The sequence below is a fragment of the Monodelphis domestica genome, chromosome 7 (assembly GCF_027887165.1).
Source record: "Monodelphis domestica isolate mMonDom1 chromosome 7, mMonDom1.pri, whole genome shotgun sequence".
In the NCBI taxonomy this organism is placed as follows: Eukaryota; Metazoa; Chordata; class Mammalia; order Didelphimorphia; family Didelphidae; genus Monodelphis; species Monodelphis domestica.
In genome coordinates, this window is record NC_077233.1 from 218,551,546 (window position 1) to 218,576,569 (window position 25,024).

General features: G+C 37.2%; 1 protein-coding gene across 8 annotated transcripts in view; it reads left to right on the forward strand.

Moving 5' to 3' along the window:
- MAD1L1 (mitotic arrest deficient 1 like 1) overlaps positions 1-25,024 on the forward strand; it is a 999,035-nt gene that overhangs the window by 42,699 nt on the left and 931,312 nt on the right. The gene's annotated exons all lie outside the window — the stretch shown is intronic.

A 25,024-nucleotide genomic window follows, 5' to 3' on the forward strand; every position in this document is an offset into this window, starting at 1 on the left:
TTGTGAGACATATCCCTTGATTTCCCTGAATTATTCAGTTATCTTAACAACCTATCTTGATTTTGATTAATTTGTGTGTTAGTTTGTGGCTTGGTGAGTTAATCCTGACCCTTAAAGAAAAAGTCTTTTTGAAGTATCGGAATATTATTTTGAAGCAATGAAGATCCAAGTTAGAGGTAGATACTAGGTAACTACACATTTTGGTAGCAGAAGTGTAATAAATCACATTTTAAAGTTTTTTTTTTAATATGTTTGGAATTTAAGGACTAAATTTGTAGTTTGTAATATTAGATACTAAAAAAGAAATGAGTCAAATCTATTTTGACAGTTTGCTTATATTGACTGTGATTGGTTTGTGATCCTAGCATGTGGATATTCCAGTGGTACAGATTGTTGAGATAGATTCTTGCTTTCTTTTCCTGTGTAATAGTTGTGAACTCCCATAGTTGTTTCACATGTGTGCCCAACATATTTGTTCCTTTCCTTTGGTTCTCTTGACATGGCTTCATGACTGATGGAGCTTGCCTGATGAATCTTTGGTTCTAAATAAACATATTCCTAGTAACTTGAGCAACGATAGGCTTTATTAATGGTGTATTATAGTATAAATAGCATGAGATTGGTAATCTAAGGTACTGGTACAGATGTCAGTTTTGCCACTGTTACTCAGATAAGCAGTTTAACCATTTGGGCTTCAGTTGTTTCATCTTTAAAATTAGGGTGTTGGCCTGGATCTCTTGAGGTCTCTTCTAGCTTTAATCATCTAGATGTATTCTCAGATTCTAAAAATCAGGTCCTTTGCTAAGGATCCGTAATACCTGTCTGATTGTATTCTTTTGACCATACTTGAATTTTCATCAGAATCAAGAGCTCTTGTGATCTTCCTTTGCTAATTCAGACCTGCAATAGTTGCCATCTATAATCATAGAGAACTGCTTTAGGTTGAGGTCATATGACTTGCCCAGGGTCACACAACTAAGGTATGTGACACAGGGAGGACTTGAACCTACATTCTTTTGACTCCAAAGCCACCTCTCTCCACTGTGACACACTGCAGTTTATTTAATAAATATTTAAAAAGAGATGGGAGAAGTCATAAAGAAGAAAAGCTAATTTTGTACATAGACTCTGACTTTCTATTATCTCTTCCTAAGTATGGAAAAATTAAGAATGAGGAGGAAAGATTAGATGGTAACTTAGTGACTCTTAAGACTGAAGGAAGGGGCAGCTGGGTGGCTTAGTGGATGGAGAACCAGACCTGAAGACAGGAGGTCTTGAGTTCAAATTTGACCTCAGCTACTTCCTAGCTGTGTGACCCTGGGCAAGTCACTTAACCCCCATTGCCTATCCCTTACCATTTTTTGCCTTAGAACACAGTATTGATACTAAGATGGAAGGCAAGGGTTTAAAAAATTTAAAGAAAAAAAAAGACTGAAGGAAAGGGAGAATTTGGGAGTAGTGTATGGGTTTCTTTTAGAGAGGCCCAAGCCATCATGAACAAATTTCAGGTTTTATAGACTATCTGGTGTGTTGAAGCCAAAATATGAGTACCCAATTATTTGTTTATGTGTTTAAAAAATGTGAGGACCATTTGCCTTATTTTTATAAATTTATAATAATATAAAGTTTATAAATTGTCCCTTCATTCCTCATACCCCATTTTCCCTTTGACCACTTGCCTTTATTCCCTCCTATTGGGCCCAGAACATGCTAGCAGAAGAGTAGTTATGATGTTTTACAGTCTTCCCCTTTAGAAGGAAAAGGGGTTTGTTCTTTATAGTCTGTCCCAGCAAAGTTTTTCTGTCAGCTGTTGGTGGAGAAGCTTTTACTTCCTGCTGTTCAGGTTTAATGAGGTAATTTCACTGTGGGGGAAAAATGTAACCAAATGACTCTTCTTGAAGTCTAATAACATCTTCGTTTAAAATCAGAATATTCGCTACAATGTGTTAGCAAGGTATTTGATTGCACCACATTGTTTAGTATTGTTAAAGGATTCTTTTTTATATATACAGAAAAGGTCTCCAGAAAATCATTTCTTCCTTGTGATTATAACAAGTGGAGTTGGGCTGAGTTTTTAGGCCTACTTCTTATGGCTTGAATAACATCCTTTTTTTTTTTTCCAGTCTGGGACACAAGGGTAAAAGTATAATGGGAAATTATTGATCTAATCAGACCCCTGTAGTGATCCTCTTTGCCAACTTCAGCCTGCCTAATTGCCAGCTAGTAAGTAGAAGAGAGGCAGAATGGAGTCCAGAATCCCATTGGGATTGGGAACTGCTGGATGGCACGTCTCTTGAAGTTCATCCTAGAGTCAATATAATATGAGTCGAGTTTCTTTATTAATAAGAGAGAGGAGGAAGAAGATGCAGCTACAAGCCTTTTCATTGCTTCCTATTTCTAGTTCCATCTACCTATTGCCACAGGGCTTTCTTTTTTTTTAATACCTCTTTTTTTTTCATTAAACTCTTACTTTCTGTCTCAGAATCCATAGTAGGTATGAATTCCAAGGCAGAAAAGTCGCAAGGGCTTGGCATTTGGGGTTGCATAGCTATGAAGTATCTGAGACCAGATTTGGCTCCAGGAGATGAGTTCCTCTAGTGGTTCTATAACTACTTTCTCTCATGTTGATCTCTTTGCTGCCTAATTTCTAATTTCATAAGCCTTCTTCTGAATAGCTTACTGAAAGGCTTTTACCATATTTTTTTCCTTTAAATCTCTATGGAGAGGCTAGCCTTAACATTTTTAGTTAGTCATGAGAACAGTGGGAAGGCATGGAGTGTTGAAAGGGCTTTTTGTTTTTACATGCTTGTTGAGTTTTAAGACAAGAAGGGATATCTGGTTAGTAAAGTCAGTTGGCATCTCCAATTCATCACATCCAAAACAACTCCTTCATTATCGTTTTCTCCAAACTTGCTCCTCCTCTTTTAAGCTTCCTTATTACTTTTTAATGGAATTGGGGGTTAAATGACTTGTCCAGGGTAGATTTGAACATAGCAACTCCTATCTAGGCCTGGCTGGCAACCCCCTGAGCAACCTAATCACCTTATTACTTTTGAGGATATTAATATCCTTCTAGGAAGCCAGGTTTAAAACACACATATCATCTAAAACTTCTCGCTCTTACTCCCCTCTACCACATTTTCAATATGTTACTAAATCTTGTCTTTTGTATTTCCACAGCATCTCTTGTATGTGATCCCTTCTCTCTACTTAGAGAGCCAATACTCTAATTCAGGTCATTATCACCTGTTCAAGGAATTTTCTTAAACTCTGTCTGTCTCTTTAAGAGCAGAATTTCTAAGTAAGAGCGGCAGAGCTGAGAATAGCACTGACAGACTTTTGTGAGAGAGAGCTGAAGATTCTGTTACCTAGGAGATGAGGAAGATATATAAGGAAGGAATGAGGTGACAGTTGGGCTTTTTTCCTCAGGACTTTTGCCTCAGGATTTCCTAGAGAGCAGGAGCTCTGTGTTTCTGACAGTTGGAAGAGAGAAACGGATTTAAGGAGATTGTAGATGATTAATGATTATTGATTAGCTTAGGTAGGTAGGTAGTATATAAATTTAGGTAGAAGGTGTAGATATATAGGCCTGGAATATGTCAGGCAGAGGGACCTGTCTTTGAAGTCAGTTAGTTTAGGTTTTTTTTAGACATTTTATGTAGGATTTTAGGCATAGTCATAAAGTATTAGAATAATAGTCTCACGCTCCTCCTTTCTATTTCCTCTCTGAACTTCGTTTAAATTAAATTTAGTGTGTTTATCAAATAGTTCTCATTTTTGTCAAACTCCTACCAAAATTAACCCTTAACACACCTCTGGCCTGATCAGTTGTGGTAGGTTCGTAATTTGTTTTGCCTTCCTCGGCTCTCCCTACTCTAATCCATCCTTTATATGATAGCCAAAATGGTTTCCTTTAAGTGAGTGTGTCCATGTTAACCCTCCTTTGCAACCCCATTATAACAATAATAATTATAAACTCTAATTAAAACTGTTATCTCCTCGCATTATAGCTATGGTCCTAAAGTCATCAAATAATCATCCTAATTTCATTAGGTAACCTAATCAAATATGATTAGATATTTCTAGATGGTGTCTAAAGTTTTCCACAACTAGATCCCTTCCTATCTTTCCAATTTTCTTCCCTATATAGTTTTCATATCCATACTGGTCTTGATACTTTCCTTCACACAACATTATTTCCCATCTTTTTATCTTTGTATCAGTGTGTTATAATTGGAATGCTCTCCTTCCTCCCCTTCTCCCCTTCGTTTTCTTTGTATTGCCAGACACATGGTACTTATTGTTTGGTTGATTCTCTTTTTAAGTGCTATCTTTCAGTGAAACCAAACTCCAGTCTTCTCTAGGAAGCCTTCTCCCTGCTTACCACAGAGTCCATGGTGATCTTTCTCCACTCAGAACTATTATACATTGATGTCACTTATTATCTCTTATCTTAAAATATCTCTCCCTGTCACTTCAGCTTCTAGAAGAAAAAGACCACATCTGAGATTCTATCTTATCTTTAACACCTAGCACATAAAAGCATGCTTAGTAGGTGTTTAATGATGTCAATATTAGGAGCCAGAGTTAGAAGACAAAGTCTGATAATATAAGGATTCCATTAAGAGTCTACAGTTACCTAGTGGACAGGAATCTATCATAAGATCAATTGAGTTATTGAATTAGATAAAAAAAAACCCAATAAAGTGACCTCTAGATACAGGGAAACAGAAAAGAAGGAAGATGTGGGGTGCGGGGGTGGAGACGGCTCTAAAAACAGGTAGCCACATTTTTCTTTCTAGAAATCAGTCTCTAACAGAAATATATGACAAAAAGTTACTCAGCAACAGATGAGTTGCCAAATACATAAAAGTAGCACACCAAAGAACTGCAAAGTATTAATATGTGAAATATTGTTTCAAATCACTAATAAAAATATAAATTAAAACAATGCTGAGATTTCACCTCACTGAGTAAATTGGCAACAATAATAACATATGGGAAGAGAAAATGATGAAGGAATCATAGAAACAGTTAGTGACCTATGATTGGTCCAGATCTGGAAATGTTAGAAGAGAGACTTTCTGGGAGTATTTTGGGACATAATGGTAATGCAAAAACAAAAAAGATCAATGCAAATCTTTTTAAATGAACAGTCTCCAAATTTAATGAGAGATTGGAGTCTTCTATAAACAAGAAGCTGAACTTCAGTCTATGCTGTCACAAAATGCTGGCAGAGGAGTTTCTCTGTCTCTACAACTACAAATCCTTTCTGAAATAAATTGCTCCTTGAGAAAAAAAGACTTTTTTGGGCTTTCTTAGCCCCCTCCCCATGTGCTCTGGTCTATTAAGTGCTGAATTAGTGCTTTCTGTTTGGTTCATGGGAAGAAACTTTACAGATCATGAAGGGACAGAATTTAAATGTAGATGGGACCACAGTTGGCCATTAGATTTCCTTTTCTTCCTCTCTTCCCTCTCACTCTCTTCTTCCCTTCGTCCCTTCTATTTAGAATCAATACTAATTATTGGTTCTATGGTAAAATAGTTGTAAGGGCTAGGCAATTGAGGTTAAATTACTTGCCCAGAGTCACACAGCAAGGAAGTGTCTGAGGTTAAATTTGAATCTAGGTCTGGTTCTCTGTCCATTGAGCCACCTAGTTGCTCTTGGCCATTGGATTGCAGTCCCTACCCAAAGACACTCCAACTTGACAAGTGATCATTCAGTTTCTGTTTGATGATCTCCGCATGGGAGGAATCTTATCACCTTTTGAGGCAGTCCATTTCCAATTTTTGTTGTCTCTAATTTTTAGGTTAGCCTTCTGACTTTATCTTTAAGAATGCTGAAGCTCGCTGCACTCTTTGTGGTGGCCAAAAATTGGAAAATGAAGGGATGCCCTTCAATTGGAGAATGGCTGAACAAATTGTGTTATATGTTGGTGATGGAATACTAGTGTGCTAAAAGGAATAATAAAGTGGAGGAATTCCATGGAGACAGAGCAAAAGGAGCAGAACCAGGAAAACATTGTACACAGAGACTGAAACACTGTGGTACAATCGAAGGTAATGGACTTCTCCATTAGGAACAATTCAATGTCCCTGAACAATCTGCAGGGATCTAGGAGAAAAAACACTATCCACAAGCAGAGGACAAACTGTGGGAGTAAAAACACCGAGGAAAAGCAACTGCTTGACTACAGGGGTTGAGGGGACATGATTGAGGAGAGACTCTAAATGAACACTAATGCAAATACCAACAACATGGAAATGGTTTCAAATCAAGAACACATGTGAAACCCAGTGGGATTGCGCGTTGGCTATGGGATAGGTGGTGGTGGGGGAAGAAAATTATCTTTGTCTCCAATGAATAATGTTTTGAAATGACCAAATAAAATATTGTTTTAGAAAAAAAAAAGAATGCTGAGGCTCAGATTGATCAAGTATAGATTATAAGGAAAAGAGTGAGTATCTGACTCTAGATTTCCCAATGCCAATGCCTGTTCTCTTTTCACTCTTGTCTTAGGTTTGTATTTTTTTTTTTTACAATTTATAACTTGCTTATTAGAGGACTCACATAGTATATTAATTGGGGTTTAATGGTTATACCAATTCTAGTATGTAGAAGATTTGTAGAGGGGAGTATTTTGTGAGATAGCTTTGGCCTTTTGGTTGAGACTCTTGAATGGCATGCTAAGGAATTTGGATACATTTTTTTTATGATTAAAAATGTTTATTAAAGTGCTGCTCAGTTGTTTTCTGTCATCTCCTACTCTGGGACCCCATTCAGGTTTTCTTAGCAAAGATACTGGATTGATTTCTTCTCCTTGTACTCTTATTAAAGTATACCATTGACTAAGATGACACTTAGTTTTGGCTATAGGTGGCAACAGATTTTGAAGTAGGAATGCAGATGTTTCAAAGCAGGAAAAACTCGGAAATCATCATCTTCTCTAGCATAAGAAAGTCGTCGTCATCTTTTCTTTTTTGCCAGATTTCCTAATTTCACTACTGGCAAGTGGTCTTTTCCTAGAAGCTTTTGCTTTGAATTCTTGCAGCTTTTCTCCTTCCTTCCTTCCTTCCTTCCTTCCTTCCTTCCTTCCTTCCTTCCTTCCTTCCTTCCTTCCTTCCTTCCTTCCTTCCTTCCTTCCTTCCTTCGTTCCTTCGTTCCTTCGTTCCTTCCTTCCTTCCTTCCTTCCTTCCTTCCTTCCTTCCTTCCTTCCTTCCTTCCTTCCTTCCTTCCTTCCTTCCTTCCTTCCTTCCTTCGTTCCTTCCTTCGTTCCTTCGTTCCTTCCTTCCTTCATTCCTTCCTTCCTTCCTTCCTTCCTTCCTTCCTTCCTTCCTTCCTTCCTTCCTTCCTTCCTTCCTTCCTTCCTTCCTTCCTCCCTCCCTCCCTCCCTCCCTCCTCTCTCTTTTTCCTTTCTTTCTTTCTTTCTTTCTTTCTTTCTTTCTTTCTTTCTTTCTTTCTTTCTTTCTTTCTTTCTTTCTTTCTTTCTTTCTTTCTTTCTTTCTTTCTTTCTTTCTTTCTTTCTTTCTTTCTTTCTTTCTTTCTTTCTTTCTTTCTTTCTTTCTTTCTTTCTTTCTTTCTTTCTTTCTTTCTTTCTTCCTGTCTCTCTCTCTCTCTCTTTCCCTCTCCCTCTCCCTCTCCCTCTCCCCCTCCCTCTCTCTCTCTCTCTCTCTCTCCCTCCCTCCCTCCCTCCCTTCCTCCCTCCTTATACTCTTGAATTGCTTCAGAGGTTTCTACTTGCTATGCTTGGAAATGGTACCTTTTGGTTACGTTATCTGATCTACCTCACGTTCCTTCCCAAGTTTGGGTAATATTTATTGAGAGTTCTTAAGAGATTGTGGGATTGGGGTGTGTGTGTGTGCGTGTGTGAATGCGTATGAGCTTAGAGTTGCAAAACAATTACATATTAAGGGCAGGTACTCTGCTAGGAGCTGGGAATATGACAAAAGTAAAACTATTCTTGTGGAAATTGCTCTTGGGAACATCAGCTTAGTAGAAATGTATAGAATGGATTGAAAGGGGGCAGAACAGGAGCAAAGTGGCTCCTCGAAGAGAGAAGCAGGCTTTGAGGAGGGAGATCCTGGGTTCAAATTTAGCCTCAGATACTTCCTACATGTGTGATCTTGAATAAGTCACTTAACCCCAATTGCATAGACCTTACTGCTTTTCTATCTTGAAACTGATCTATTCTAAGACCAAAGGTGGAGGTTTAAAGGTTTTAAAAAGAGGAAAAAAATAAAGGGACAGAGGAAAGAAAAAAATATAATCAAGAGAACCAGTTAGAAAGCATTAAAGTAGCATTGGGAATGAGAGTGGAATGAATAGATTTGACAAGTATATTATATTGAGTTCTAAGAGGCACTTATTGCAGTGATTTCTATTTTTAAAACATTTATCAATTTTCTCTGGGTCCAAAGACAGCCTGCTAGGGCAGCAGAATAGAATTCATAAAATGTTTTGTAAAGATTTTCTCAGTTCTGAGTAGGTAATAAAATATATGCACAGAACAGCTTTGAATTTTGTTTGGTCTCCAAATATCTTAGCTTTTATGTTGTGTAATTGCTTTATGAAAGCAAAACCGAACAACTCTTAGAAAATTTTAGCTGACTTATTTTGGGCCCTTAATGTTCAGTTTCAGAGCCCACCCAATTTAGCTTTTTTAGTCTCTACTTAGAATTTTGGGAAGCCATGTCTTTCCACTAGGTGGCACACTTGCCTTTGTGATTTTGAAGTCTAGTCTCCTGACTTTGCATTGGTGAAGATACTGTTGCAGCCCTGGAAGGGTTCAGAGCATTAGCAAACTAAAGGTTTTGGTTGATTTTTGTTTTATGTGCATTTTAAGGCCAGCTCCAAGAGTTCACTCCCCCTGGACCAGTGTTGCTTCAGTAATGAGAATCTTACACTTGGTTTCCTGTTCCTGTCTGGGAAACTAAGAATCTGAAATGTGTTCCTTAGTCTTGTCTGCCTAACAGACACATTGTGCCTTGTGCATTTCCCTCCTCCCTGCTACCTCAACAAAGCAGCCTCTTCTTGAGTTGTTCTTGGAATCAATTATTATGACTGAGATTTAAATTAATTTGAGAAATTTGTGCCTTCTTGTGGAAGGGATTATTTTAGAGGAGGCCATTTGAAAGTGAAAGTGAAATCAGGATCTTGAATTTTGGATGCTGCATAATAGGACAGTTTTCAGGTTAAAGTTATCATATGGTTGTTAGGGGAAGTGAGTTTAGTTTACAGTCAGGGAGTGGCCTCAGATCCCACCTGTGTCGCTTATTTCAGTCAATCAAACATTTATTAAAATACCTACTGTTTGTTAGGCACTGTGCTGAGTACTGGGGATACAATGAGTCAAAAGATAATACTCTTTTGTCAAACTCCCTGCTCTCAAGAAGTTAGCAGTCTAATGGAAGACCTTATGATCTAATTATTCTAATTAATTTATAATGATAATCTAAACTTTTTTTTTTAAACCCTTACCTTCCATCTTGGAGTCAGTATTGGCTCCAAGGCAGAAGAGTGGTAAGGGCTAGGCAATGGGGGTCAAGTGACTTGCCCAGCTAGGAAGTGTCTGAGGCCAGATTTGAACCTAGGACCTCCCTTCTCTAGGCCTGGCTCTCAATTCACTGAGCTACCCAGCTGCCCCCATCTAAACTTTTTTACCTTTGATACCTTGGAAAAATCGCTTAATTTCTCTGGACCATAGTTTCCTCATTGATAAAATGTGAATTTGAACTCAGTGACCCCTCAGGTGTTTTCCAAGGTCCATGTGAAAAACAATTTGCTACCTATTCTATTTGAATAGACCCTTGCTCATTTTATCCCTGTGTTAATTTCCATTTGGTATTACTCAGTTTAATTTGATTCCATAGAAGAAGTGAATAATTCTTTTGCTCTAATAGACATTAATCTACATTTAATGAAGTTAAGGATAATCAACTAATTTTTATTTTATAATACAATTATGAGTAATTAGTTTGTTAAACAGCTGAGTAGGTATTCTTCATTTTAGATTATGGCAGTTCTAAGGACATTCCCCTGATTGATCACATTTAAAGGGCACTCACCCTAGTTTTGACTATCAGAGTTACTCATGGCACAGGATGTTACAAGGTTATTCCTCATGGCACAAGAAATCATAAGGTTAGATGGAAAGCCCCTGGCTGTTTTGGGACTGAGTCCTGCATCCCCAACAACTTCACCTGATTGGTTAGCCTTAGGAAGAACATAACCTTCTCAATTCTTTGACAGATGTTTCTTCTTTCTTATATGTTCTAACCCTGGGGACTCTGCCTCCTTTCCAGCCCAATGAACTAGTAGCAGTCATCCCTGCTTCTGTCTAATTTTAATCCACTAGTGAAAATGTATATTTTAAATTGCACAAATCCTGAAGGTTGTTTGAAGATTTAAAGACTATAAATGTTGTTCTTTGGAATGGGGAATGGGGGCAGGGTCTCAGACTGTGACGAAGGTCTGGGATTCTGTTTGTTGAAGGGAACCAGTTCCTTTAATAAATAGTTACTGGCTCAGAGCTGTCTCAGACTTTATTTATAGGTTGAATAATTTTGAGGTTACAACTTTTTGAATTTTGGCTGTATTGCTACTGTAAATAAAAGAGATACTACTGTATTGACAGTCTTACTAAGAGTTAGGGATTTGAGCCTTATTTTTATGGGTTCAGAAACTATTATACTGCTTCATTCAGGGTATAAGGGTTTATGAAGACAAATTACTGAATTTATAGGAAACTAAAGTATGCAACAATATTCTCATTTATTAATTTACAGTGTATCATATATCTAGGTGCAGCACCAAGTGCTAATTGTCTGTAAAAGGCAATCTTTTCTATTTAGTTAACTCAGGAAACCAAATTAAAAAGTGAGAAGGTTGCTTAGTGAGTATAGAATAATAGCTGAAATGATATTGTATATCTAGAATTAGAGACATCCAGTAGTTTAAGGTGTATGTTGGTGTTTTATTGATAAAATGTTGGGATTTCTTCAATAACATACTTATAAATGATATTCTTCTCCTTTTGTGTTACTTTTTTGGTGTGCTCATCTTACTTATTTTGTATTATTGCATTTTGGCTTCAATTTTGCAGAGTGACGTTCTCTGATCTTATCAGATGCAGGGGTTTTGCTTTCTTTGGAAATTGTTGAATTCCAGTACTCTTATGCTTTGTAAGAAAGATTATTTTGTTTTTGTTTTAAACTCAGTATAGTTTGAAAAGTCTGGACAGATTATCAGGATGATGGTGCAAAGTAGCCAAAACATGGCTTTTAAAGAAAAAGAAAGAATTTTCATGGGAAATAGATTGCTAGCTCGTTTCCATTTTCTCAACCAAACAAAACATACTCAATACTGAGTGACTAGGGAAATTCCTGGAACTTTGGCAGACTTGACTCTAATTTATCCTTGCTATTCTTATCATACTCCTTGGTAGTTGGGGGTCTTCTCTATGTAAGGTATAGAGAGATTGTATTGTAGGACAACTGAATTGCTTGTCCTTTTTTGTTTGTTTTTGTTTTTTAATTTAATTAATTTCTTTAGTCAATTTAGACCATTATTCCTTGGTTACAATAATCACAATATTTTCCCCCCTCCCCTCCACCCACCCTTCCCACAGCCAACACACAATTTCATTGGGTATTACTTGTGTCCTTGATCAGAACCTATTTCCATGCTGTTGATGTTTGCACTAGGATGTTCATTCAGAGTCTACATCCCCAGCCATATCCCCTCAACCCATGTATTCAAGCAGTTGTTTTTCTTCTGTGTTTCTTCTCCCACAGATATTTCTCTCAATATGTGTAGCATTCTTTCTCATAAGGCCCTCAGAATTGTCCTGGATTACTGCATTGCTTACTAGTAGAGAAGTCATTATATTTGATTGTGCCAGTGTCTCTGTGTACAATGTTCTCCTGGTTCTACTCCTCTCACTCTGCATCACTTCCTGGAGGTTGTTCCAGTTCACATGGAATTCCTCCACTTTATTATTCCTTTTAGCACAATAGTATTCCATCACCAACATATACCACAATTTGTTCATCCATTCCCCAATTGAAGGGCATCCCCTCATTTTCCAATTTTTTGCCACCACAAAGAGCGCAGCTATGAATATTTTTGTACAAGTCTTTTTCCTTATTATTTCTTTGGGCTTGTCCTTTTTTTTTTTTAAGTTAAGGGAAACATGGTGAGAGGAGGGGCTGTTGGATATCTGCTTTTTGCCTCCTATCACCAACTCCCGCTTGTATGTTTTCTTTCCTTTTCACTTTCCAATGAGACAGTTAATCTGGAGAGACAGTATGATTCAGTGGAAAAAGACATGGTTCCGGTGTTAGAAGTCATTATCTCTTTGGTTTCTGGAACTTGTTCACTCTGATAAATATTATTAATTTTTCAGAGTTTTTGTAGGGACATATGATGCTACCCCCAAAAAAGTAGAAAGGATCTGTAGGAATGCTGACATGCTAGGCAAGAAACCAAAGATCCTAGAAAAACAGATGATTTTTAGGGGCTTCAGAAAAGAAAAGCAAACATGGCAAGCAAGCTAATTAATATGATCTTGTGAGAAATCAGGACCAAGTATAGGAATATTGAACTCTTGGCTAGGGATGGACTACATCTAACAAAGACCATGAAAAAACACAGGTTACTTGTCTGGAAGTTTATATTTATGATTAAGGGGGCTTTAAGTTGAAAGTGGATAGGGAAAAAGAAAATTAACTGCTTTCTGTCTGGATACAGCAGAGAGTGAAAGCTATATAGCATTTGAAGAAAACTGTTAGTGGAAAGACCCAGAAACTTGCCAGAGATAGTATCAAGGAGGACATATTGTAATAATACTTGGGTTTCTCTATATGATTTCTCAGATTATGAGTAGTAAACTAAACTAGAGATCTTAATGCAATAAAATGAATTTGATCTCATATCACTGAGACTTACTGGGTTGTGATTCATGACTATAATGTGTCTATGGAAGGGTATGACCCTAATCAAAAGGGACAGACTAGATAAGAGGGATCATGGGATAGTATGTAAAGTTCCAAGAGGAAATCCTTGAATTGGAGCCAGCAAGTTAATCTAAATAGTAAAGATGGAATTGGTGACATATTGAGAATAAACTACTGACCAGAAAAAGGAAATGGATGATGAGTTCTGGAAGCTGATAGTAAAATAGTCAGGAGTGTGGTGTCATATAGACATGATAAAGTAGTAATAGGGAACCTCAAAATCTGACTGCTGAAGACAGAGAAATTGATAATTCTTGATTTATCTCTAGGACCTCTTGCTTGAACCTCAGTCCCTACCAAGATAATAATGACCTTCCATCTCAGAACTCAGATACCAGTTTGTGTCATTATTCTCCAGTGTATGTATAGCTATTTGTATTGGTGCCTCATTCCCCTCCTTGATGGTAAGGTTTTGGGGAAATGTGGTTGTATCTTGTCAAAATTTTATGTTGCCTTTGAACCTTGTACAAGTTCTAAGAAAACACATAGTTGGTGCTTGATAACTTTATATAATATTGTGCTTAATATCAATTGTTGTTAATGCTGATAATTTCATTCTTCAAAAGGTAGAAGTAATGATCAAGGAAAACTTTTCTTTTTGACACAATTCTGACCAATAAGCATGAGCTAGTTACCCATCTAGAAATGACAGGAGTATATACCCTAAATATCCAAAGAGTGGCAATTGATTGTTGTCACTTTGGAGAGAGGTCTGTTACAGAATGCTACAAAACATTGCTGACTTGTATAATTCAACATTTTTAACATTATTAGCTTGCCTCCAGATGGAAGAATTGGGAACAGTGATCAGAATTTCCAGATGCAGATTTTAGATTCCTAATTTCCTTATGATTAAATTTGTCCAAAAATTGTAGAACTGGCTGCTGTGGGAGGTACTGTGTTCCTTATTAATGTAGGGCTTCATGCTGAGACTGAGGGAACACTTGTTGGGTTATTATAAAAGAAATTCCTGATATGGTATATGTTGGCCTAGATGATCTCTAAAGGCTTTTCCAGCCTTGAGAGTCTGTGATTCTAATTTGAAACATACTTGGGCAAGTTTGCTGTCTTGGTTAGCTGGACCTGTCAGGGGAAATGCAGATTTGACAGAAATCTGGGCCAGTATTGATGGACCATTTTTGCTGGCTATGAAACCTGCCAGCTGTAGGCAGCCCACACCAAACTGCTGACCTGACTCTTAGAGCCGAAGATGGAAACCTGTGACTGCTGACCTGGTTTTCTTTCCTAAAAACATCTGTGCACTGGCCAGCTGACAAGTGTTGGGAACTAGTTTCCCCTGATATGTGAGGTCAATTAAGAAGGGTAGTAAAGGGTTTTATATAATTTCTTTCTAAGAAGGGATCTAATTGATGATTCTAGATGCTTTTATTATGCTAGTTATCACTGTTGTAATTTGTAATTAGTTAGGCATTGGAGTTGATCAATAGGGCAAGCAGCATTTAGTGCTTGAGAAAGGTGAGTGCATTGTGGGGTGTCTTGATATATATGTATGTATATATATTAGTTGATTTTCTTTTGGAAATAAGCTGTAGAAAGGCAAATGCTTTACTTTTTGAGTTTTTTGGTGAACTTGGGCTCCTGTAGAGGACTGATTTTTTTTTTTAAGTCTTGTGTCTTTGTTTGTACCATCTTCATTTCAATAATTTCTCTAGAATACTGGTATGCAAAGTCATTTCTCCAGTTGTTGGAACTCATAGAATCATAGAATTTTAGACCTAATAGGGCCTGAAAGGTCATTTAGGTTAATTCCTTGACTTACAGACAATCAAATTAAGACCCTAGGAGATTGTAACTCCATAGCTAAGTAGTTAGTTTGGTGCCCAAAAGGCAGGAAAATATTTACATTTCTTAAATTTTACTTAACAAATAAGCAGAGGCTGTATGACAAGGAATTAAATCCCCAACTTCCCTCAAGAGCCAGATGAAATGCCACTTCCTACAGATGACCTATTTTGATTTCCTAGTTTTTAGTACCCTTCCTCCCTGAAATTACTTGACATCCATTTTGTAAGTAGTTTGTCTTTATTTATTTGCATTGTCTCTTGCCCCTCCCTCCACTCCAGTAGAATGTAAATATTTTGTGGTCAAGTAGTTTTTTGTTTTTGTCTTTGTAACTCTACAACTCACCATAGTGCTAAGCTCATAGTAGGTTTTCAATAACTATTTATCCAGTTAATGAATGAGACTGCACAAAAAGGCATTCAGTTCTTAGATACTGAGAACAAATGAATGCTACTTGATCTGATGTGACAACTAGGAAAAAAACCAATATCTATAACCAACATATTTGAAAAGATGGTCTGATTTATGCCGTAGTAGTGGACTCCTTTTATTTCTCAGCTACGCATATCATCTTGACCCTTATGGGTAAACTTTCACATGTGTGTGGTTCCAACTTAAGCCAATTTTGTAGTTTTCCAGTTAATCTTTTATAGCTTATACTGTGATATATGGGTTGTGAGTATCCTTTAATTTGGTTGGGTGCCAAAAGACTTATTGTGCTTAAGATGCTGCTTCAGATCATGAAGCAGAAAACAAATAGACATGAAAGCATTATAACAATTGTCATTCTTGCGTGTAGAACATGGCCTAGGCCGCAGGAAGATCCTCTCCTGTTCCATTCCTTCCCCACCCTCACCCCCACCCTACCCCAATTCTGTGAAATAGATTTGAATTTCTAGAATGTTTGTTAGATTTCCAAAATGAGAGGTAGTTCTGATCAGTGATTTGTGGATAGGGCAGTATCACTGACAGGATATTCTCCTTTTCTAATGTCTCTAATCACATCACCAGAGACAAAAACACACAACTGGAAGAGTAAATTTCATTTTTGCCATGGGTTAGCTCCAGGCAGGTTGGTTTTCTCTGACCATCAAGTTTTTTGGGGGACGTTACTTTATATCTTACCTTCCATTCTTTGATGCAGTCCACATGGCTTTGCAAAAGTTCTGGGGAACATAAAAGACATTTTTAAGAGAGAATACTTCTCAATGTCTCAAGAACATGTATTATGGGAGTATTACATTTGTTAGATCTTGATTGAGTAGAATTTTTAGATGAAATCCATCTTTAAAATATATATTTTTTAACATTATTTTATTTGGTCATTTCCGAGCATTATTCATTGGAGACAAAGTTAATTTTCTCCCCCCCCCCCGCCCCCCCCCCCATTTATCCCATAGCCGACGTGCGATTCCACTGGGTATCACATGTGTTCTTGATTTGAACCCATTTCCGTGTTGTGGGTATTTGCATTAGAGTGTTCATTTAGAGTCTCTCCTCAGACATGTTCCCTCAACCCCTGTAGTCAAGCAGTTGCTTTTCCTTGGTGTTTTTACTCCCACAGTTTGTCCTCTGCTTGTGGATAATGTTTTTTCTCCTAGATGCCTGCAGATTGTTCAGGGACATTGCATTGACACTAATGGAGAAGTTATTACATTTGATTATACCAAAGTGTATCAGCTCTATGTATAGTGTTTTCCTGGTTCTGTTCCTTTCGCTCTGCATCACTTTCTGGAGGTTGTTCCAGTCACCATGGAATTCCTCCACTTTATTATTCCTTTGAGCACAGTAGTATTCCATCACCAACATATACCACAATTTGTTCAGCCATTCTCCAATTAAAGGGCATCCTCTGATTTACCAATTTTTGGCCGCCAGAAAGAGCGCAGCTATGAATATTCTTGTGCAAATCTTTTTCCTTATTATCTCTTTGTGGTACAAACCCAATAGTGCTATGGCTGGATCAAAGGGCAGACAGTCTTTTATTGCCCTTTGGGCATAGTTCCAAATTGCCCTCCAGAATGGTTGGATCAGTTCACAACCCCACCAGCAGTGAATTAATGTCCCGACTTGTCCACATCCCCTCCAGCATTCATTACTTTCCTTTGCTGTCATGTTAGCCAATCTGCTAGGTGTGAGGTGATACCAAAGAGTTGTTTTGATTTGCATCTCTCTGATTTTAAGAGATGTAGAGCACTTTCTCATGTGCCTATTAATAGTTTTGATTTCTTTATCTGAAAACGGCCTATTCATGTCCCTTGCCCATTTATCAATTGGAGAATGGCTTGATTTTTTGTATAATTTGTTTAGTTCTTTATAAATTTGAGTAATTAAACCTTTGTCAGAGGTTTTTATGAAGATTGTTTCCCAATTTGTTGCTTCCCTTCTGATTTTGGTTACATTGGTTTTGTTTATACAAAAACTTTTTAATTTGATGTAATCAAAATTATTTATTTTACATTTTGTGACTCTAAGTCTTGCTTGATTTTGAAATCTTTCCCTTCCCAAAGGTCTGACATGTATACTATTCTGTGTTTGCCTAATTTACTTATATTTTCTTCTTTATGTTCAAGTCATTCACCCATTTTGAATTTATCTTGGTGTAGGGTGTGAGGTATTGATCTAAACCTAATCTCTCCCACACCGTCTTCCAATTTTCCTGGCAGTTTTTATCAAATAGTGGATTTTTGTCCCAAAAGCTGGGGTCTTTGGGTTTATCATATACTGTCTTGCTGAGGTCACTTACCCCGAGTCTCTTCCACTGAGCCTCCTTTCTGTCTCTTAGCCAGTACCAAATTGTTTTGATGACTGCTGCTTTATAATATAGTTTGAGATGTGGTACTGCAACGCCCCCTACCTTTGTATTTTTTTTTCATTATTTCCCTTGATATCCTTGATCCTTTGTTCTTCCAAATGAACTTTGTTATGATTTTTTCTAAATCAGTATAAAAATTTTTTGGAAGTTCAATTGGTATGGCACTAAATAGATAAGTTTGGGTAGGATGTTCATTTTTATTATATTGGCTCGTCCTACCCATGAGCAGTTAATGTTTTTCCAATTGCTCAAGTCTAGTTTTAGTTGTGTGGAGAGTGTTTTGTAATTGTGTTCATATCGTTCCTGTTTTTGTCTCAGGAGATAGATTCCTAAGTATTTTATTTTGTCTAAGGTGATTTTGAATGGGATTTCTCTTTCTAGTTCTTGCTGCTGAGCTGTGATGGAAATATATAGAAATGGTGATGACTTAAGCGGGTTTATTTTGTATCCTGCAACTTTGCTAAAGTTGTTGATTATTTCGATTAGCTTTTTGGTTGAATCTAGGATTCTTTAAGTAGACCATCATGTCATCCGCAAAGAGCAATAATTTGGTCTCCTCCTTGCCTAATTTAATGCCTTCAATTTCTTTTTCTTCTCTAATTGCTACTGCTTGTGTTTCTAATACAATGTAAAATAATAGAGGTGATAATGGGCATCCTTGTTTCACTCCTGATCTTATTAGTAATGCATCTAGTTTATCTCCATTGCAGATGATATTAGCTGATGGTTTTATATATATTCTGTTTATTATTTTTAGGAACAACCCTTTTTTTCCTATGCTTTCTAGTGTTGTTAATAGGAATGGGTGTTGTATTTTATCAAAAGCTTTTTCTGCGTCTATTGAAATAATCTTGTGATATTTGTTGGTTTGCTTGTTGATGTGGTCAATTATGTGGATGGTTTCCCTAATATTGAACCAGCCCTGCTTCCCTGATATAAATCCTACTTGATCATGGTGAATGACCCTTCTGATCACTTGCGGGAGTCTTTTTGCTAGTATCCTCTTTACGATTTTTGCATCTATATTCATTAAGGAGATTGGTCTATAGTTTTCTTTCTCTGTTTTTGACCTGCCTGGTTTTGGAATCAGTACCATATTTGTGTCATAAAAGGAATTTGGTAGAACTCCCTCTTTGCTTATTATGTCAAATAGTTTGTATAGTATTGGGATTAGCTGTTCTTTGAATGTTTGATAGAATTCACTGGTGAATCCATCAGGCCCTGGGGATTTTTCTTAGGGAGTTCTTTGATGGCCTGTTGGATTTCTTTTTCTGATATGGGATTATTTAAGAATTCTATTTCTTCTTCTGTTAGTCTAGGCAATTTATATTTTTGTAAATATTCATCCATATCACCTAGGTTGGTATATTTATTGCTATATAGTTGGGCAAAATAGTTTTTAATGATTGCCTTAATTTCCTCTTCATTGGAGGTGAGGTCCTTCTTTTCATCTTGATGTTGTTAATTTGCCTTTCTTCTTTACTTTTTTAAATTAGATTGACCAGTACTTTGTCTATTTTGTTTGTTTTTACAAAGTGCCAGCTTCTAGTCTTGTTTATTAGTTTAATAGTTCTATCCCTTTTGATTTTATTAATTTCTCCCTTAAATTTTAGGATCTCTAGTTTGGTTTTTCTTCTGGTGGTTTTTAATTTATTCTCTTTCAAGTTTTTTGATTTGCATTTCCAATTCATTGATCTCTGCTCTCCCTAATTTGTTAATATATGCACTCAAGGATATGAATTTTTCTCTGAGTACCGCTTTGGCTGCATCCCATAAGGTTTGAAAGGGTGCCTCACCATTGTCATTTTCCTCAATGAAATTATTAATTGTTTCTGATTTCTCCTCTAACTAACCGATTTTGGAGTATCATATTATTTAATTTCCAATTAATTTTTTATTTGGTTCTCCATGTACCGTTACTGATCATTATTTTTATTGCCTTATGATCTGAAAAGGTTGCGTTTATTATTTCTGCTTTTCTGCATTTGTATGCCATGTTTCTATGACCTAGTGTATGATCTATCTTTGTGAATGTGCCATGTGGTGCTGAGAAGGTGTATTCCTTTTTGTCCCTATTTATTTTTCTCCATATGTCTATTAACTCTAATTTTTCCAAGATTTCATTCACATCTTTTACTTCTATCTTTTTTTTTGTTTGATTTATCTAAATTTGATAGTGGTTGGTTCAAGTCTCTTACTAATATGGTTTTACTGTCTAGTTCCTCCTTCAATTCTCCTAGTTTCTCCATTAGAAATTTGTGCGCTATACCTTTTGTTGCATACATGTTTATTAGTGATAATTCCTTATTGTCTATACTTCCTTTTTTTTAAACAATATTTTATTTGGTCATTTCAAAATATTATTCATTGGAGATAAAGATCATTTTCTTCCCTCCTTAATTTCCCCTTCTCTCTTGCCCTGTTGGATAAGATAGAATTCAGGATCCCAATGGATTTAGGTGTTTTTCCCTCTCAGAGTTGATTTCACTGAGAGTAAGGTTTAAGTAATACCACTTTGCACTCTCTTCCTCTCCTTCTCATTTGAGAATTCTTCCCCTCCCCTTCCCATGTGTATCTTTGTGTGGGAAAGATTATTCTATTTAGTTCCCCCCCCTCTATTTCTTGAAGTAAATCTTAGTATCCTCAATGATTCCCTCCCTTTTTCTTCCCCCTTTCACCAAATCGTCTTGATGTCCCAATCTTTCCCTATGCGTGATTCTTCTAACAACTCTTATGATACATAGAATTTTTGAGAGTTACACATTACATTTTCCCCATATATTCATATATATATAATTTAATATACATGTAGTCCTTATAGTAGAGAGTTTGACTTAAAGAAAAAGATAAGATTTTTCTCCTTTTCTTTTTCTTTCATATTTACCTTTTCATGTTTCTTTTGCTGTCTGCAATTGGATGTTGAATTTTCCACTAAGTTCTGGTCTTTTCTTAGCAAATACTTGGAAGTCTTCTATTTTGTTCAATGCCCATAATTCCCCCTGGAAGTATATAGTCAGTTTTGATGGGTAGTTGATTCTTGGTTGGAGACCCAGTCCTCTTGTCTTTCTAAATATCGTGTTCCATGCTTTGAGGTCTCTTAGCGTGTTTGCTGCTAAGTCATGTGTGATTGTTATGGGGGCCCCTCTATATCTGAAGCTCTTCTTCTTGGCTTCTTGTAAGATTTTCTTCTCAGCTTAGAAGCTCTTGAATTTGGTGATACATTCCTGGAGGTTGTCTTTTGGGGATTTAACTCTTTCTATTTCTATTTTTCCCCTTTGTTCGAGAATATTGGGGCAGTTCTCTTCTATAATTTCCTGTAGTAAGGCATCAAGGTTTTTGTTTATCTCTGGTTTTTCTGGTAGACCAATGATTCTCAAGTTGTCTCTCCTTCCTCTGTTTTCCTGGTCTGTCACCTTGTCAGTGAGATATTTTATGTTTTCTTCTAATTCATTAATTTTTTGGCTTTCCTTTATTAATTCTTGCTGTTTTGCAAGCTCATTGCCTTTTAGTTGCTTAATTCTTGTCTTTCGGAACTGGTTTTGCTTTTCAGCTTGGTTTGCCCTTCTGTTAGAGGCTTCCAGCTCTTTCTCCAATTGTAAGGTCTTGTCTGTCAGACTGCTGACCTCTTTCTGGGATTTTTCCCATTTTTCTTGCCAGAAGGTTTACATCTTTTAGATAAGCTCCAATTTGAGTTCTTCCAGAGGTTGTGGATAATTTCCATTTTGGGGGGCATGTTTTGATTTTGTTTGAATTTCATCCTCTTTTTCTTCTTTTCCTTGGGTATTCCCGCCATAAAAGTTTTCAATAGTCACTTTTTTCCCTTTCTTCTTGGAGGCTTGATTTTGGGCTGTGTGAGCCATCCCTTCAGTGGTTTTTTTTCCGAGGTCTGGGTGATATGGGCGGGTTTTCTTTGGATTTAGGTTGTCTCAGACTACTTCCCAGCCTCCATGGTTTGTTCGTGTGCCCACCTCCATGCTCTGAGGGCCCGCCTCCTTGCTCTGTGTTCTATTCTTACCGGTGCGCAGGGATCTCCTGTAAAACCTCTCTGAGGGGTGGATCTCTGGTATTCCCTGTCAGTTTCCAGGGAGCCTGGCTTTTCTCCTTCCGCACTACAGCAAGGGGCGACGCTTCGGCCTTAGGCAGTTTTTACAGATTCTCGAGACTCCACCCTGTTCACAGTTTGCAGGGGCCCCGCGGGCTGCGCATTCTGCAGGGCGAAGGGTTCTCCTGTGAAACCACCCTGAGAGGTCATTCCCTAGCAGTCTTTAGATCCCAAGGACCCTGGTGTGCCTTCCCTTCCTCTCTTCCCCCCCCCCCCCCCCCCCCAGACATTCCTCACTCACTCGCTGTCCCGGTGAGTGCTCTGATCCCCTACTCTGGTTCTGTGGGGGTGGGGGGTGGGGGGAGGGTGGCTCAGTTCACGTTTTTGTGCAAGTTTTTCCTCCTTCTTATAGTGTGGCAATGTTCAAACCCCAGGTACCTTCCTTTCTGTGGGGTACTGGAGAGTCCCTCTGTTCTTCCAAAGATGATTTTTATGCTCTTTTGAGGTAGTCTATTTCATTTGGTGCAGGGGAGAGGAAGCTATTCACGTCCAGATTGCAGCCATGTTTACCCGGAAGCCCATCTTTAAAATATTTTTTAAATTAAATTTTATTTTTAGTTAATATAAGTTTGTCTTTCTCTTCCTCTTCCTCTCACGTCCCTTTGAGAAAGAAAAATAAAATTACTTAGAAACAGAGATAGTCAAACAAAACAAATTTCTACATTGGCAATATTGAAGAAAACAGTAGCTCATTCTATACTCCTTTACCTCTCTGCTGGGAGTGAAGAGATACAAATAGAAATGAGTTTAAATAAAGTTGAAGATGGTTCTGCAGAGGCTAGCATGAACACATACTTGTAACTCTAGAGAAAGTTTCTGAATGTGGTGATGGAGGAAGGAGAGTTTTTGAAGGTGCAATAGTCAACTTCTCTCTCTTCCTTTCCTGAAGCCTGAGAGGAGGGGAACTGCTTACTGTTGAGCCTGTTTTAACCAAGTCTGTTGGTGAGGGAAGGGAAATCTATTGAATTCCTTTGGGAGTACCTTTTCTTGCAGAAGAAACATACTTAAAGAAGATCTTTATACTGTCAACTCTGACTAAGTAGAAGCGTTATCCCAAGTCTGTTGTGTGAGGCCTGAGGTGTTCACTTCAGACCCAGTCCAGCCGGGGTTCATCCTTATCCATCTTGGAAAAACTAATAAGATTCATATAAACTGACAAGGGAGGATTTTTAGTGTCATGTAGAATAGAGAGGACTTGGGAATAATTGGCCAGAATCAGAAAGAGACAGGGAGCATCAAGATCCTTGTTCCTAAAGCCTCCCTCCTTACCTTTTTGTTTAACTAATAAACCTGTTACTGTTACACCAAGAAGTTTTGAAGACTGGTTAGCTCTCTGGTCCTAGTGTGGTAAGGACAAATCTGCCTTACTTCACTAAAGGGGATTGGGTTTTATTCCCTTTACTCTGTTTCATTTCATACAGGTCTTCCCAGATTTATCTGAAATCATTCCTTTCATCATATCAGATACAAACATAGTATTTCATCACATTCATATGCTATAACTTGTTTAGCCATTCATCATTTTATGGGGTCACACTGTTTCCAATTCTTTGTTACCACAAATGAATGGATAGAAATATTTTTGTATTTTCTTAAATTTTTTTTGTCTAGGACTAATCTATCCTTCAATCTACCCTACCTTCCTCTCTTTCTTCTCTCCTCTCTCTTTTTTCCCTTCTCTCCTGTTTGTTGAATAAAATGTCATTCTATATCCAATATATATGTGTGTGTGTATTTTCTTTCCTCCTTTGATCGGTTTAGATGAGAGTTAGATTTACGTTACCCATTATTCTACTCTTTCTTCCTTGATAGCATAGATACTAGTACTCCCTGATTATGAGAGAATTTTCCTTAATTTTTCTTTCCCTTCCCTCTTTGTGTATTATTTTCCCCCTCTCTTTCTATTCTTCTCTTAAGAAATAACAGAACTATTCCCAGACCTCTTGCTCCCCATGACTTATCATTATCTGCGTATTAGAATGTAAAAAGATTATTCTTGTTTATTCCATTATTATTGCTAATCCATATATTACCGTTTTATTTTCTCTTGACTCCTTTGTTTGCATTTCAAAGTTTCTAGGTAGATAAGGTACTTTAACTGGAATACTTGAAAGTTTTCTGTTACATTAAGGGTCCATTTCCCGCCTGAAATATTATATTCAGTTTTTCTGGGTTAGGTATTCTTGGATATAAGCCTATATGTGTTGTCTTCTACAACATCTTATTTCAAGTTGTCCCTTCATTTATAGTGAGGTCTGCTAAGTCTTGTGTGATCTTCATTGTGCTTCCATGGTACTTGAATTCTTTCTATCCAGCAGCTTACAGGATTTTTTCTTTGACTTGGGAACTCTCGATTTTGGCTATTATGTTTCTGGGAGTTTTGATTTTTGGATCTTTTTTAGGAGATGACTAGTAGATTATTTTTATTTCCACTTTGGCTTTTGTGTTTGAGATACCTTGGCAGTTTTCTTTTAAATTTCTTCAAATATGGTGTCTTGGTGTTTTTGGTCATGGCATTCAGGTAGTTTGGTGATTATTCAATTTTTTCCCCTCTTTGATACATATTCCATATAAGTTGTTTTTTTTCTTCATTACAAATTTATTTTTGAAATCTTTTCTTGTCTCATAGGTCATTGGCTTCTTTTTGATCCCTTCCAATTGTCAGGGAATGTGTTTCTTGGGTTATCTTTTGTTCCTCTTGGGCCAAGTGGTTAAGATACTTTCTAGTTCTTTCTTTCTCAACCTTTTTCTCTAGTATTCTTATTTCATTGACAAAAACAGTTTTAAACTTCCTTTTTCTTAAGCTCTTGATTCATCTCTTCCATGACTTTTGTAGTTGAATTTATCTTCATACTGTGTTTTTATTTGTAGATATTCCGGGCTTGATTATTTTGCATCCATGTCATCATAATAACTTTATTTTTAAACCTTACTTTCTGTCTTAGAATCAGTACTGTGTATTGGTTCTAAGGCAATAGAGCTGTAAGGGCTGGGTAATGGGGGTTAAGTGACTTGTCTACGGTAACATGCTAGGAAGTATCTGAGGTGAGATTTGAACCAAGGACCTTCCTGTCTTTAGGTCTGGCACTCAATCTACTAAGCTATCTACCTGCCCCCTGTAATAAGCTCTTTACACTTTATTTGATTTTATCCTCACAACAATGCTGCTAGGTAGGTGTTATTATTATTTTCATTTAACAGTTATTAAAACTGAGGCAGACTTACCCAGACTCTCACAGTTATGAAGTGTGTCCGGCTATTTCCATTTGACACCTGTTTTTGTCAAGGAA